Below are 16,171 nucleotides of genomic sequence, written 5' to 3'. Positions count from 1 at the left end.
CTGACATTAGATTTCGTTCTAAATGCTTAATCCCTATGTAAAAGTGTTATCTAAGCAAGAATATTGTAGTTTGAGGTAAATCTAATTATAGGTTTTTTCAGAAAATTGAAAAAACCGTAAAATCGCTAGAGTAAAGTGCCATTTTCTGACATTAGATTTCGTTCTAAATGCTTCATCCCTATGTAAAAACGTTATGTAAGCAAGAATATCGTATTTTGAAGTAAATCTAATTATAGGTTTTTTCAGAAAATTGAAAAAACCGTAAAATCACGAGAGTAAAGTTCCATTTTCTGACATTACATTTCGTTCTAAATACTTAGTTCTAATGTAAAATCGTTAGCTAAGCCAGATTCTCGTATTTAAGAAAATCTAATGACAGGTTTTTTCAGAAAATTCAAAAAACCGTAAAATCATAAGAGGAAAGTGCCATTTTCTGACATTAGATTTCGTTCTAAATGCTTAATTCCTATGTAAAAGTGTTATTTAAGCAAGAATATCGTAGTTTGAGGTAAATCTAATTATAGGTTTTTTCAGAAAATTGAAAAAACCGAAAAACCGCTAGAGTAAAGTGCCATTTTCTGACATTAGATTTCGTTCTAAATGCTTCGTCCCTATGTAAAAACGTTATTGAAGCAAGAATATCGTATTTTGAAGTATATCTAATAATAGGTTCTTTCAGAAAATTGAAAAAACCGTAAAATCACGAGAGTAAAGTTCCATTTTCTGACATTACATTTCGTTCTAAATACTTAGTTCTAATGTAAAATCGTTAGCTAAGCCAGATTCTCGTATTTAAGAAAATCTAATGACAGGTTTTTTCAGAAAATTCAAAAAACCGTAAAATCATAAGAGGAAAGTGCCATTTTCTGACATTAGATTTCGTTCTAAATGTTTAATCCCTATGTAAAAACGTTATTGAAGCAAGAATATCGTATTTTAAAGTATATCAATAATGATAGGTCCTTTCAGAAAATTGAAAAATCCGAAAAATCACAAGAGTAAAGTGCCATTTTCTGACATTAGATTTCGTTCTAAATGCTTAATCCCTATGTAAAAACGTTATTTAAGCAAGAATATCGTATTTTGAAGTATATCTATAATGATAGGTTTTTTCAGAAAATTGAAAAAACCGTAAAATCACAAGAGTAAAGTGCCATTTTCTGACATTAGATTTCGTTCTAAATGTTTAATCCCTATGTAAAAACGTTATTGAAGCAAGAATATCGTATTTTGAAGTATATCAATAATGATAGGTCCTTTCAGAAAATTGAAAAAACCGAAAAATCACAGGAGTAAAGTGCCATTTTCTGACATTAGATTTCGTTCTAAATGCTTCATCCCTATGTAAAAACGTTATTTAAGCAAGAATATCGTATTTTGAAGTATATCTATAATGATAGGTTTTTTCAGAAAATTGAAAAAACCGTAAAATCATAAGAGGAAAGTGCCATTTTCTGACATTAGATTTCGTTCTAAATGCTTAATCCCTATGTAAAAGTGTTATTTAAGCAAGGATATCGTAGTTTGAGGTAAATCTAATTATAGGTTTTTTCAGAAAATTGAAAAAACCGAAAAATCGCTACAGTAAAGTGCCATTTTCTGACATTAGATTTCGTTCTAAATGCTCAATCCCTATATAAAAACGTTATTTAAGCAAGATTATGGTATTTTGAAGAAAATCTAATGATAGGTTTTTTCAGAAAATTGAGAAAACCGAAAAATCACGAGAGTAAAGTGCCATTTTCTGACATTAGATTTCGTTCTAAATGCTTCATCCCTATGTAAAAACGTTATTTAAGCAAGAATATCGTATTTTGAAGTATATCTATAATGATAGGTTTTTTCAGAAAATTGAAAAAACCGTAAAATCACAAGAGTAAAGTGCCATTTTCTGACATTAGATTTCGTTCTAAATGCTCAATCCCTATATAAAAACGTTATTTTAGCAAGAATATCGTATTTTGAAGTATATCTATAATGATAGGTTTTTTCAGAAAATTGAAAAAACCGAAAAATCATAAGAGTAAGGTGCCATTTTCTGACATTAGATTTCGTTCTAAATGCTTCATCCCTATGCAAAAACGTTATTTAAGCAAGAATATCGTATTTTGAAGTATATCTATAATGATAGGTTTTTTCAGAAAATTGAAAAAACCGTAAAATCACAAGAGTAAAATGCCATTTTCTGACATTACATTTCGTTCTAGATACTTAATTCTAATGTAAAATCGTTAGTTAAGCAAGATTCTCGTATTTAAAAAATCTGATGATAGGTTGTTTCAGAAAATTGAAAAAACCGTAAAATCACAAGAGTAAAGTGCCATTTTCTGACATTAGATTTCGTTCTGAATGCTCAATCCCTATATAAAAACGTTATTTTAGCTGGAATATCGTATTTTGAAGTATATCAATAGTGATAGGTTTTTTCAGAAAATTGAAAAAACCGTAAAATCACAAGAGTAAAGTGCCATTTTCTGACATTAGATTTCGTTCTAAACGCTTCATCCCTATGTAAAAACGTTATTTAAGCAAGAATATCGTATTTTGAAGTATATCTATAGTGATAGGTTTTTTCAGAAAATTGAAAAAACCGTAAAATCACAAGAGTAAAGTGCCATTTTCTGACATTAGATTTCGTTCTAAATGCTTCATCCCTATGTAGAAACATTATTTAAGCAAGAATATCGTATTTTGAAGTATATCTATAGTGATAGGTTTTTTCAGAAAATTGAAAAAACCGTAAAATCACAAGAGTAAAGTGCCATTTTCTGACATTAGATTTCGTTCTAAATGCTTCATCCCTATGTAAAAACGTTATTTAAGCAAGAATATCGTATTTTGAAGTATATCTATAATGATAGGTTTTTTCAGAAAATTGAAAAAACCGAAAAATCACAAGAGTAAAGTGCCATTTTCTGACATTAGATTTCGTTCTAAATGCTTCATCCCTATGTAAAAACGTTATTTAAGCAAGAATATCGTATTTTGAAGTATCTCTAATGATAGGTTTTTTCAGAAAATTGAAAAAACCGTAAAATCACAAGAGTAATGTGCCATTTTCTGACATTAGATTTCGTTCTAAATTCTTAATCCCTATGAAAAAGCGTTATTTAAGCAAGAATATCGTATTTTGAAGTATATCTATAATGATAGGTTTTTTCAGAAAATTGAAAAAACCGTAAAATCACAAGAGTAAAGTGCCATTTTCTGACATTAGATTTCGTTCTAAATGCTCAATCCCTATGTAAAAACGTTATTTAAGCAAGAATATCGTATTTTGAAGAATATCTATAATGATAGGTTTTTTCAGAAAATTGAAAAAACCGCAAAATCACAAGAGTAAAGTGCCATTTTCTGACATTAGATTTCGTTCTAAATGCTTCATCCCTATGTAAAAACGTTATGTAAGCAAGAATATCGTATCTTGAAGTATATCTATAATGATAGGTTTTTTCAGAAAATTGAAAAAACCGTAAAATCACAAGAGTAAAGTGCCATTTTCTGACATTAGATTTCGTTCTAAATGCTCAATCCCTATATAAAAATGTTATTTTAGCAAGAATATCGTATTTTGAAGTATATCAATAATGATAGGTTTTTTCAGAAAATTGAAAAAACCGAAAAATCACAAGAGTAAAGTGCCATTTTCTGACATTAGATTTCGTTCTAAATGCTTCATCCCTATGTAAAAACGTTATTTAAGCAAGAATATAGTATTTTGAAGTATATCTATAATGATAGGTTTTTTCAGAAAATTGAGAAAACCGAAAAATCAGAAGAGTAAAGTGCCATTTTCTGACATTAGATTTCGTTCTAAATGCTTCATCCCTATGTAAAAACGTTATGTAAGCAAGAATATCGTATCTTGAAGTATATCTATAATGATAGGTTTTTTCAGAAAATTGAAAAAACCGTAAAATCACCAGAGTAAAGTGCCATTTTCTGACATTAGATTTCGTTCTAAATAATTAATCCCTATGTAAAAACGTTATTTAAGCAAGTTTATCGTATTTTGAAGAAAATCTAATGATAGGTTTTTACAGAAAGTTGAAAAAACCGAAAAATCACTAGAGTAAAGCGCCATTTTCTGACTTTAGATTTCGTTCTAAATACTTAATTCTAATGTAAAATCGTTAGTTAAGCAAGATTCTCGTATTTAAAAAAATCTAATGAGAGGTGTTTTCAGAAAATTGAAGAAGCCGAAAAATCACAAGAGTAAAGTGCCATTTTCTGACATTACATTTCGTTCTAAATACTTAGTTCTAATGTAAAATCGTTAGCTAAGCCAGATTCTCGTATTTAAGAAAATCTAATGACAGGTTTTTTCAGAAAATTGAAAAAACCGTAAAATCATAAGAGGAAAGTGCCATTTTCTGACATTAGATTTCGTTCTAAATGCTTAATCCCTATGTAAAAGTGTTATTTAAGCAAGAATATCGTAGTTTGAGGTAAATCTAATTATAGGTTTTTTCAGAAAATTGAAAAAACCGAAAAATCGCTAGAGTAAAGTGCCATTTGCTGACATTAGATTTCGTTCTAAATGCTTCATCTCTATGTAAAAACGTTATTTAAGCAAGAATATCGTATTTTGAAGTATATCTATAATGATAGGTTTTTTCAGAAAATTGAAAAAACCGAAAAATCACAAGAGTAAAGTGCCATTTTCTGACATTAGATTTCGTTCTAAATGCTTCACCCCTATGCAAAAACGTTATTTAAGCAAGAATATCGTATTTTGAAGTATATCTATAATGATAGGTTTTTTCAGAAAATTGAGAAAACCGAAAAATCAGAAGAGTAAAGTGCCATTTTCTGACATTAGATTTCGTTCTAAATGCTTCATCCCTATGTAAAAACGTTATGTAAGCAAGAATATCGTATCTTGAAGTATATCTATAATGATAGGTTTTTTCAGAAAATTGAAAAAACCGTAAAATCACAAGAGTAAAGTGCCATTTTCTGACATTAGATTTCGTTCTAAATGCTCAACCCATATATAAAAACGTTATTTTAGCAAGAATATCGTATTTTGAAGAAAATCTAATGATAGCTTTTTACAGAAATTTGAAAAAACCGAAAAATCACTACAGTAAACCGCCATTTTCTGACTTTAGATTTCGTTCTAAATACTTAATTCTAATGTAGAATCGTTAGCTTAGCCAGATTCTCGTATTTAAGAAAATCTAATGACAGGTTTTTTCAGAAAATTGAAAAAACCGTAAAATCACAAGAGTAAAGTGCCATTTTCTGACATTAGATTTCGTTCTAAATAATTAATCCCTATGTAAAAACGTTATTTAAGCAAGTCTATCGTATTTTGAAGAAAATCTAATGATAGGTTTTTACAGAAAGTTGAGAAAACCGAAAAATCACTAGAGTAAAGCGCCATTTTCTGACTTTAGATTTCGTTCTAAATACTTAATTCTAATGTAAAATCGTTAGTTAAGCAAGATTCTCGTATTTAAAAAAATCTAATGAGAGGTGTTTTCAGAAAATTGAAGAAGCCGAAAAATCACAAGAGTAAAGTGCCATTTTCTGACATTACATTTCGTTCTAAATACTTAGTTCTAATGTAAAATCGTTAGCTAAGCCAGATTCTCGTATTTAAGAAAATCTAATGACAGGTTTTTTCAGAAAATTGAAAAAACCGTAAAATCATAAGAGGAAAGTGCCATTTTCTGACATTAGATTTCGTTCTAAATGCTTAATCCCTATGTAAAAGTGTTATTTAAGCAAGAATATCGTAGTTTGAGGTAAATCTAATTATAGGTTTTTTCAGAAAATTGAAAAAACCGAAAAATCGCTAGCGTAAAGTGCCATTTTCTGACATTAGATTTCGTTCTAAATGCTTAATCTCTATGTAAAAACGTTATTTAAGCAACAATATTGTACGTGGAAGGAAGTCTAAGAATAGGTTTTTACAGACATTTGAAAAAACCGAAAAATCACTAGAGTAAAGCGCCATTTTCTGACATTAGATTTCGTTCTAATAGCTTAATCCCTATATAAAAACGTTATATAAGCAAGAATATCGTACCTTGAAGAAAATCTAATGTTAGGTTTTTTCAGAAATTTGAGAAAACCGAAAAAACACTAGAGTAAAGCGCCTTTTTCTGACATTACATTTCGTTCTAAAAACTTTATTCTAATGTAAAATCGTTATATAAACAAGATTCTCGTATTTAAAAAATCTAATGATAGAGTCTTTCAGAAAATTGAAAAAGCCGAAAAATCACAAGAGTAAAGTGCCATTTTCAGACATTAGATTTCGTTCTAAATGCTTAATCCCTATGTAAAAATGTTATTTAAGCAAGAATATCGTAGTTTGAGGTAAATCTAATTATAGGTTTTTTCAGAAAATTGAAAAAACCGAAAAGTCACAGGAGTAAAGTGACATTTTCTGACATTACATTTCGTTCTAAATACTTAATTCTAATGTAAAATCGTTAGTTAAGCAAGATTCTCGTATTTAAAAAATCTGATGATAGGTTTTTTCAGAAAATTGAAAAAACCGAAAAATCACAGGAGTAAAGTGCCATTTTCTGACATTAGATTTCGTTCTAAATGCTTCATCCCTATGTAAAAACGTTATTTATGCAATAATATCGTATTTTGAAGAAAATCTAATGATAGGTTTGTGCAGAAATTTGAAAAAACCGAAAAATCAATACAGTAAACCGCCATTTTCTGACTTTAGATTTCGTTCTAAATACTTAGTTCTAATGTAAAATCGTTAGCTAAGCTAGATTCTCGTATTTAAGAAAATCTAATGACAGGTTTTTTCAGAAAATTGAAAAAACCGTAAAATCATAAGAGGAAAGTGCCATTTTCTGACATTAGATTTCGTTCTAAATGCTTCATCCCTATGTAGAAACGTTATTTAAGCAAGAATATCGTATTTTGAAGTATATCTATAATGATAGGTTTTTTCAGAATATTGAAAAAACCGTAAAATCACGAGAGTAAAGTGCCATTTTCTGACTTTAGATTTCGTTCTAAATACCGAATTCTAATGTAAAATCGGTTGTTAAGCAAGATTCTCATATTTAAAAATCTAATGATAGATTCTTTCAGAAAATTGAAAAAACCGAAAAATCACAAGAGTAAAGTGCCATTTTCTGACATCACATTTCGTTCTAAATGCTTAATCCCTATGTAAAAACGTTATTTAAGCAAGAATATCGTATTTTGAAGAAAATCTAATGATAGGTTTTTACAGAAAGTTGAAAAAACCGAAAAATCACGAGAGTAAAGCGCCATTTTCTGACTTTAGATTTCGTTCTAAATACTTAATTCTAATGTAAAATCGTTAGTTAAGTAAGATTCTCGTATTTAAAAAAATCTAATGAGAGGTGTTTTCAGAAAATTGAAGAAGCCGAAAAATCACAAGAGTAAAGTGCCATTTTCTGACATTACATTTCGTTCTAAATGCTCAATCCCTATATAAAAACGTTATTAAAGCAAGATTATGGTATTTTGCAGAAAATCTAATGATAGGTTTTTCAGAAAATTGAGAAAACCGAAAAATCACAAGAATAAAGTGCCATTTTCTGACATTAGATTTCGTTCTAAATGCTTCATCCCTATGTAAAAACGTTATGTAAGCAAGAATATCGTATCTTGAAGTATATCTATAATGATAGGTTTTTTCAGAAAATTGAAAAAACCGTAAAATCACAAGAGTAAAGTGCCATTTTCTGACATTAGATTTCGTTCTAAATGCTTCATCCCTATGTAAAAACGTTATTTAAGCAATAATATCGTATTTTGAAGAAAATCTAATGATAGGTTTTTACAGAAATTTGAAAAAACCGAAAAATCACTACAGTAAACCGCCATTTTCTGACTTTAGATTTCGTTCTAAATACTTAGTTCTAATGTAAAGTCGTTAGCTAAGCTAGATTCTCGTATTTAAGAAAATCTAATAACAGGTTTTTTCAGAAAATTGAAAAGACCGTAAATTCATAAGAGGAAAGTGCCATTTTCTGACATTAGATTTCGTTCTAACTTCTTAATCCCTATGAAAAAGCGTTATTTAAGCAAGAATATCGTAGTTTGAGGTAAATCTAATTATAGGTTTTTTCAGAAAATTGAAAAAACCGAAAAATCGCCAGAGTAAAGTGCCATTTTCTGACATTAGATTTCGTTCGAAATGCTTAATCCCTATGTAGAAACGTCATTGAAGCAAGAATATCGTATTTTGAAGTATATCTATAATGATAGGTTCTTTCAGAAAATTGAAAAAACCGTAAAATCACGAGAGTAAAGTTCCATTTTGTGACATTAGATTTCGTTCTAAATGCTTAATCCCTATATAAAAACGTTATTTAAGCAAGATTATGGTATTTTGAAGAAAATCTAATGATAGGTTTTTTCAGAAAATTGAGAAAACCGAAAAACCGCTAGAGTAAAGTGCCATTTTCTGACATTAGATTTCGTTCTAAATGCTTCATCCCTATGTAGAAACGTTATTTAAGCAAGAATATCGTATTTTGAAGTATATCTATAATGATAGGTTTTTTCAGAAAATTGAAAAAACCGTAAAATCACAAGAGTAAAGTGCCATTTTCTGACATTAGATTCCGTTCTAAATGCTTAATTCCTATGTAAAAGTGTTATTTAAGCAAGAATATCATAGTTTGAGGTAAATCTAATTATAGGTTTTTTCAGAAAATTGAAAAAACCGAAAAACCGCTAGAGTAAAGTGCCATTTTCTGACATTAGATTTCGTTCTAAATGCTTCATCCCTATGTAAAAACGTTATTGAAGTAAGAATATCGTATTTTGAAGTATATCTAATAATAGGTTCTTTCAGAAAATTGAAAAAACCGTAAAATCACGAGAGTAAAGTTCCATTTTCTGACATTACATTTCGTTCTAAATACTTAGTTCTAATGTAAAATCGTTAGCTAAGCCAGATTCTCGTATTTAAGAAAATCTAATGACAGGTTTTTTCAGAAAATTCAAAAAACCGTAAAATCATAAGAGGAAAGTGCCATTTTCTGACATTAGATTTCGTTCTAAATGCTTCATCCCTATGTAAAAACGTTATTGAAGTAAGAATATCGTATTTTGAAGTATATCTAATAATAGGTTCTTTCAGAAAATTGAAAAAACCGTAAAATCACGAGAGTAAAGTTCCATTTTCTGACATTACATTTCGTTCTAAATGCTTAGTTCTAATGTAAAATCGTTAGCTAAGCCAGATTCTCGTATTTAAGAAAATCTAATGACAGGTTTTTTCAGAAAATTCAAAAAACCGTAAAATCATAAGAGGAAAGTGCCATTTTCTGACATTAGATTTCGTTCTAAATGCTTAATCCCTATGTAAATGTGTTATTTATGCAAGAATATCGTAGTTTGAGGTAAATCTAATTATAGGTTTCTTCAGAAAATTGAAAAGACCGAAAAATCGCTAGCGTAAAGTGCCATCTTCTGACATTAGATTTCGTTCTAAATGCTTCATCCCTATGTAAAAACGTTATTGAAGTAAGAATATCGTATTTTGAAGTATATCTAATAATAGGTTCTTTCAGAAAATTGAAAAAACCGTAAAATCACGAGAGTAAAGTTCCATTTTCTGACATTACATTTCGTTCTAAATACTTAGTTCTAATGTAAAATCGTTAGCTAAGCCAGATTCTCGTATTTAAGAAAATCTAATGACAGGTTTTTTCAGAAAATTCAAAAAACCGTAAAATCATAAGAGGAAAGTGCCATTTTCTGACATTAGATTTCGTTCTAAATGCTTAATCCCTATGTAAAAGTGTTATTTATGCAAGAATATCGTAGTTTGAGGTAAATCTAATTATAGGTTTTTTCAGAAAATTGAAAAGACCGAAAAATCGCTAGCGTAAAGTGCCATTTTCTGACATTAGATTTCGTTCTAAATGCTTCATCCCTATGTAAAAACGTTATTGAAGTAAGAATATCGTATTTTGAAGTATATCTAATAATAGGTTCTTTCAGAAAATTGAAAAAACCGTAAAATCACGAGAGTAAAGTTCCATTTTCTGACATTACATTTCGTTCTAAATACTTAGTTCTAATGTAAAATCGTTAGCTAAGCCAGATTCTCGTATTTAAGAAAATCTAATGACAGGTTTTTTCAGAAAATTCAAAAAACCGTGAAATCATAAGAGGAAAGTGCCATTTTCTGACATTAGATTTCGTTCTAAATGCTTAATCCCTATGTAAAAGTGTTATTTAAGCAAGAATATCGTAGTTTGAGGTAAATCTAATTATAGGTTTTTTCAGAAAATTGAAAAAACCGAAAAATCGCTACAGTAAAGTGCCATTTTCTGACATTAGATTTCGTTCTAAATGCTCAATCCCTATATAAAAACGTTATTTAAGCAAGATTATGGTATTTTGAAGAAAATCTAATGATAGGTTTTTTCAGAAAATTGAGAAAACCGAAAAATCACGAGAGTAAAGTGCCATTTTCTGACATTAGATTTCGTTCTAAATGCTTCATCCCTATATAAAAACGTTATTTAAGCAAGATTATGGTATTTTGAAGAAAATCTAATGATAGGTTTTTTCAGAAAATTGAGAAAACCGAAAAATCACAAGAGTAAAGTGCCATTTTCTGACATTAGATTTCGTTCTAAATGCTTCATCCCTTTGTAAAAACGTTATGTAAGCAAGAATATCGTATCTTGAAGTATATCTATAACGATAGGTTTTTTCAGAAAATTGAAAAAACCGAAAAGTCACAAGAGTAAAGTGACATTTTCTGACATTACATTTCGTTCTAAATACTTAATTCTAATGTAAAATCGTTAGTTAAGCAAGATTCTCGTATTTAAAAAATCTGATGATAGGTTTTTTCAGAAAATTGAAAAAACCGAAAAATCACAGGAGTAAAGTGCCATTTTCTGACATTAGATTTCGTTCTAAATGCTTCATCCCTATGTAAAAACGTTATTTATGCAATAATATCGTATTTTGAAGAAAATCTAATGATAGGTTTGTACAGAAATTTGAAAAAACCGAAAAATCAATACAGTAAACCGCCATTTTCTGACTTTAGATTTCGTTCTAAATACTTAGTTCTAATGTAAAATCGTTAGCTAAGCTAGATTCTCGTATTTAAGAAAATCTAATGACAGGTTTTTTCAGAAAATTGAAAAAACCGTAAAATCACAAGAGAAAAGTGCCATTTTCTGACATTAGATTTCGTTCTAAATGCTTCATCCCTATGTTGAAACGTTATTTAAGCAAGAATATCGTATTTTGAAGTATATCTATAATGATAGGTTTTTTCAGAAAATTGAAAAAACCGTAAAATCACGAGAGTAAAGTGCCATTTTCTGACTTTAGATTTCGTTCTAAATACCGAATTCTAATGTAAAATCGGTAGTTAAGCAAGATTCTCGTATTTAAAAATCTAATGATAGATTCTTTCAGAAAATTGAAAAAACCGAAAAATCACAAGAGTAAAGTGCCATTTTCTGACATCACATTTCGTTCTAAATGCTTAATCCCTATGTAAAAACGTTATTTAAGCAAGAATATCGTATTTTGAAGAAAATCTAATGATAGGTTTTTACAGAAAGTTGAAAAAACCGAAAAATCACGAGAGTAAAGCGCCATTTTCTGACTTTAGATTTCGTTCTAAATACTTAATTCTAATGTAAAATCGTTAGTTAAGCAAGATTCTCGTATTTAAAAAAATCTAATGAGAGGTGTTTTCAGAAAATTGAAGAAGCCGAAAAATCACAAGAGTAAAGTGCCATTTTCTGACATTACATTTCGTTCTAAATGCTCAATCCCTATATAAAAACGTTATTTAAGCAAGATTATGGTATTTTGCAGAAAATCTAATGATAGGTTTTTCAGAAAATTGAGAAAACCGAAAAATCACAAGAATAAAGTGCCACTTTCTGACATTAGATTTCGTTCTAAATGCTTCATCCCTATGTAAAAACGTTATTTAAGCAAGATTATGGTATTTTGAAGAAAATCTAATGATAGGTTTTTTCAGAAAATTGAAAAAACCGTAAAATCACAAGAGTAAAGTGCCATTTTCTGACATTAGATTTCGTTCTAAATGCTTCATCCCTATGTAAAAACGTTATTTAAGCAAGAATATCGTATTTTGAAGTATATCTATAATGATAGGTTTTTTCAGAAAATTGAAAAAACCGTAAAATCACAAGAGTAAAGTGCCATTTTCTGACATTAGATTCCGTTCTAAATGCTTAATTCCTATGTAAAAGTGTTATTTAAGCAAGAATATCGTAGTTTGAGGTAAATCTAATTATAGGTTTTTTCAGAAAATTGAAAAAACCGAAAAACCGCTAGAGTAAAGTGCCATTTTCTGACATTAGATTTCGTTCTAAATGCTTCATCCCTATGTAAAAACGTTATTGAAGTAAGAATATCGTATTTTGAAGTATATCTAATAATAGGTTCTTTCAGAAAATTGAAAAAACCGTAAAATCACGAGAGTAAAGTTCCATTTTCTGACATTACATTTCGTTCTAAATACTTAGTTCTAATGTAAAATCGTTAGCTAAGCCAGATTCTCGTATTTAAGAAAATCTAATGACAGGTTTTTTCAGAAAATTCAAAAAACCGTAAAATCATAAGAGGAAAGTGCCATTTTCTGACATTAGATTTCGTTCTAAATGCTTCATCCCTATGTAAAAACGTTATTGAAGTAAGAATATCGTATTTTGAAGTATATCTAATAATAGGTTCTTTCAGAAAATTGAAAAAACCGTAAAATCACGAGAGTAAAGTTCCATTTTCTGACATTACATTTCGTTCTAAATGCTTAGTTCTAATGTAAAATCGTTAACTAAGCCAGATTCTCGTATTTAAGAAAATCTAATGACAGGTTTTTTCAGAAAATTCAAAAAACCGTAAAATCATAAGAGGAAAGTGCCATTTTCTGACATTAGATTTCGTTCTAAATGCTTAATCCCTATGTAAATGTGTTATTTATGCAAGAATATCGTAGTTTGAGGTAAATCTAATTATAGGTTTTTTCAGAAAATTGAAAAGACCGAAAAATCGCTAGCGTAAAGTGCCATCTTCTGACATTAGATTTCGTTCTAAATGCTTCATCCCTATGTAAAAACGTTATTGAAGTAAGAATATCGTATTTTGAAGTATATCTAATAATAGGTTCTTTCAGAAAATTGAAAAAACCGTAAAATCACGAGAGTAAAGTTCCATTTTCTGACATTACATTTCGTTCTAAATACTTAGTTCTAATGTAAAATCGTTAGCTAAGCCAGATTCTCGTATTTAAGAAAATCTAATGACAGGTTTTTTCAGAAAATTCAAAAAACCGTAAAATCATAAGAGGAAAGTGCCATTTTCTGACATTAGATTTCGTTCTAAATGCTTAATCCCTATGTAAAAGTGTTATTTATGCAAGAATATCGTAGTTTGAGGTAAATCTAATTATAGGTTTTTTCAGAAAATTGAAAAGACCGAAAAATCGCTAGCGTAAAGTGCCATTTTCTGACATTAGATTTCGTTCTAAATTCTTCATCCCTATGTAAAAACGTTATTGAAGTAAGAATATCGTATTTTGAAGTATATCTAATAATAGGTTCTTTCAGAAAATTGAAAAAACCGTAAAATCACGAGAGTAAAGTTCCATTTTCTGACATTACATTTCGTTCTAAATACTTAGTTCTAATGTAAAATCGTTAGCTAAGCCAGATTCTCGTATTTAAGAAAATCTAATGACAGGTTTTTTCAGAAAATTCAAAAAACCGTGAAATCATAAGAGGAAAGTGCCATTTTCTGACATTAGATTTCGTTCTAAATGCTTAATCCCTATGTAAAAGTGTTATTTAAGCAAGAATATCGTAGTTTGAGGTAAATCTAATTATAGGTTTTTTCAGAAAATTGAAAAAACCGAAAAATCGCTACAGTAAAGTGCCATTTTCTGACATTAGATTTCGTTCTAAATGCTCAATCCCTATATAAAAACGTTATTTAAGCAAGATTATGGTATTTTGAAGAAAATCTAATGATAGGTTTTTTCAGAAAATTGAGAAAACCGAAAAATCACGAGAGTAAAGTGCCATTTTCTGACATTACATTTCGTTCTAAATGCTTCATCCCTATATAAAAACGTTATTTAAGCAAGATTATGGTATTTTGAAGAAAATCTAATGATAGGTTTTGTCAGAAAATTGAGAAAACCGAAAAATCACAAGAGTAAAGTGCCATTTTCTGACATTAGATTTCGTTCTAAATGCTTCATCCCTTTGTAAAAACGTTATGTAAGCAAGAATATCGTATCTTGAAGTATATCTATAACGATAGGTTTTTTCAGAAAATTGAAAAAACCGTAAAATCACAAGAGAAAAGTGCCATTTTCTGACATTAGATTTCGTTCTAAATGCTTCATCCCTATGTAAAAACGTTATTTAAGCAAGAATATCGTATTTTGAAGTATATCTATAATGATAGGTTTTTTCAGAAAATTGAGAAAACCGAAAAATCACAAGAGTAAAGTGCCATTTTCTGACATTAGATTTCGTTCTAAATGCTTCATCCCTTTGTAAAAACGTTATGTAAGCAAGAATATCGTATCTTGAAGTATATCTATAACGATAGGTTTTTTCAGAAAATTGAAAAAACCGTAAAATCACAAGAGAAAAGTGCCATTTTCTGACATTAGATTTCGTTCTAAATGCTTCATCCCTATGTAAAAACGTTATTTAAGCAAGAATATCGTATTTTGAAGTATATCTATAATGATAGGTTTTTTCAGAAAATTGAAAAAACCGAAAAGTCACAGGAGTAAAGTGACATTTTCTGACATTACATTTCGTTCTAAATACTTAATTCTAATGTAAAATCGTTAGTTAAGCAAGATTCTCGTATTTAAAAAATCTGATGATAGGTTTTTTCAGAAAATTGAAAAAACCGAAAAATCACAGGAGTAAAGTGCCATTTTCTGACATTAGATTTCGTTCGAAATGCTTAATCCCTATGTAGAAACGTCATTGAAGCAAGAATATCGTATTTTGAAGTATATCTATAATGATAGGTTCTTTCAGAAAATTGAAAAAACCGTAAAATCACGAGAGTAAAGTTCCATTTTGTGACATTAGATTTCGTTCTAAATGCTTCATCCCTATGTAAAAACGTTATTTACGCAATAATATCGTATTTTGAAGAAAATCTAATGATAGGTTTGTACAGAAATTTGAAAAAACCGAAAAATCAATACAGTAAACCGCCATTTTCTGACTTTAGATTTCGTTCTAAATACTTAGTTCTAATGTAAAATCGTTAGCTAAGCTAGATTCTCGTATTTAAGAAAATCTAATGACAGGTTTTTTCAGAAAATTGAAAAAACCGTAAAATCATAAGAGGAAAGTGCCATTTTCTGACATTAGATTTCGTTCTAAATGCTTCATCCCTATGTAGAAACGTTATTTAAGCAAGAATATCGTATTTTGAAGTATATCTATAATGATAGGTTTTTTCAGAAAATTGAAAAAACCGTAAAATCACGAGAGTAAAGTGCCATTTTCTGACTTTAGATTTCGTTCTAAATACCGAATTCTAATGTAAAATCGGTTGTTAAGCAAGATTCTCGTATTTAAAAATCTAATGATAGATTCTTTCAGAAAATTGAAAAAACCGAAAAATCACAAGAGTAAAGTGCCATTTTCTGACATCACATTTCGTTCTAAATGCTTAATCCCTATGTAAAAACGTTATTTAAGCAAGAATATCGTATTTTGAAGAAAATCTAATGATAGGTTTTTACAGAAAGTTGAAAAAACCGAAAAATCACGAGAGTAAAGCGCCATTTTCTGACTTTAGATTTCGTTCTAAATACTTAATTCTAATGTAAAATCGTTAGTTAAGCAAGATTCTCGTATTTAAAAAAATCTAATGAAAGTTGTTTTCAGAAAATTGAAGAAGCCGAAAAATCACAAGAGTAAAGTGCCATTTTCTGACATTACATTTCGTTCTAAATGCTCAATCCCTATATAAAAACGTTATTTAAGCAAGATTATGGTATTTTGCAGAAAATCTAATGATAGGTTTTTCAGAAAATTGAGAAAACCGAAAAATCACAAGAATAAAGTGCCATTTTCTGACATTAGATTTCGTTCTAAATGCTTCATCCCTATGTAAAAACGTTATGTAAGCAAGAATATCGTATCTTGAAGTATATCTA

Source organism: Megalopta genalis, chromosome 9, assembly GCF_051020955.1.
Source record: "Megalopta genalis isolate 19385.01 chromosome 9, iyMegGena1_principal, whole genome shotgun sequence".
Classification (NCBI taxonomy): domain Eukaryota; kingdom Metazoa; phylum Arthropoda; class Insecta; order Hymenoptera; family Halictidae; genus Megalopta; species Megalopta genalis.
This window is presented reverse-complemented; position numbering follows the sequence as displayed.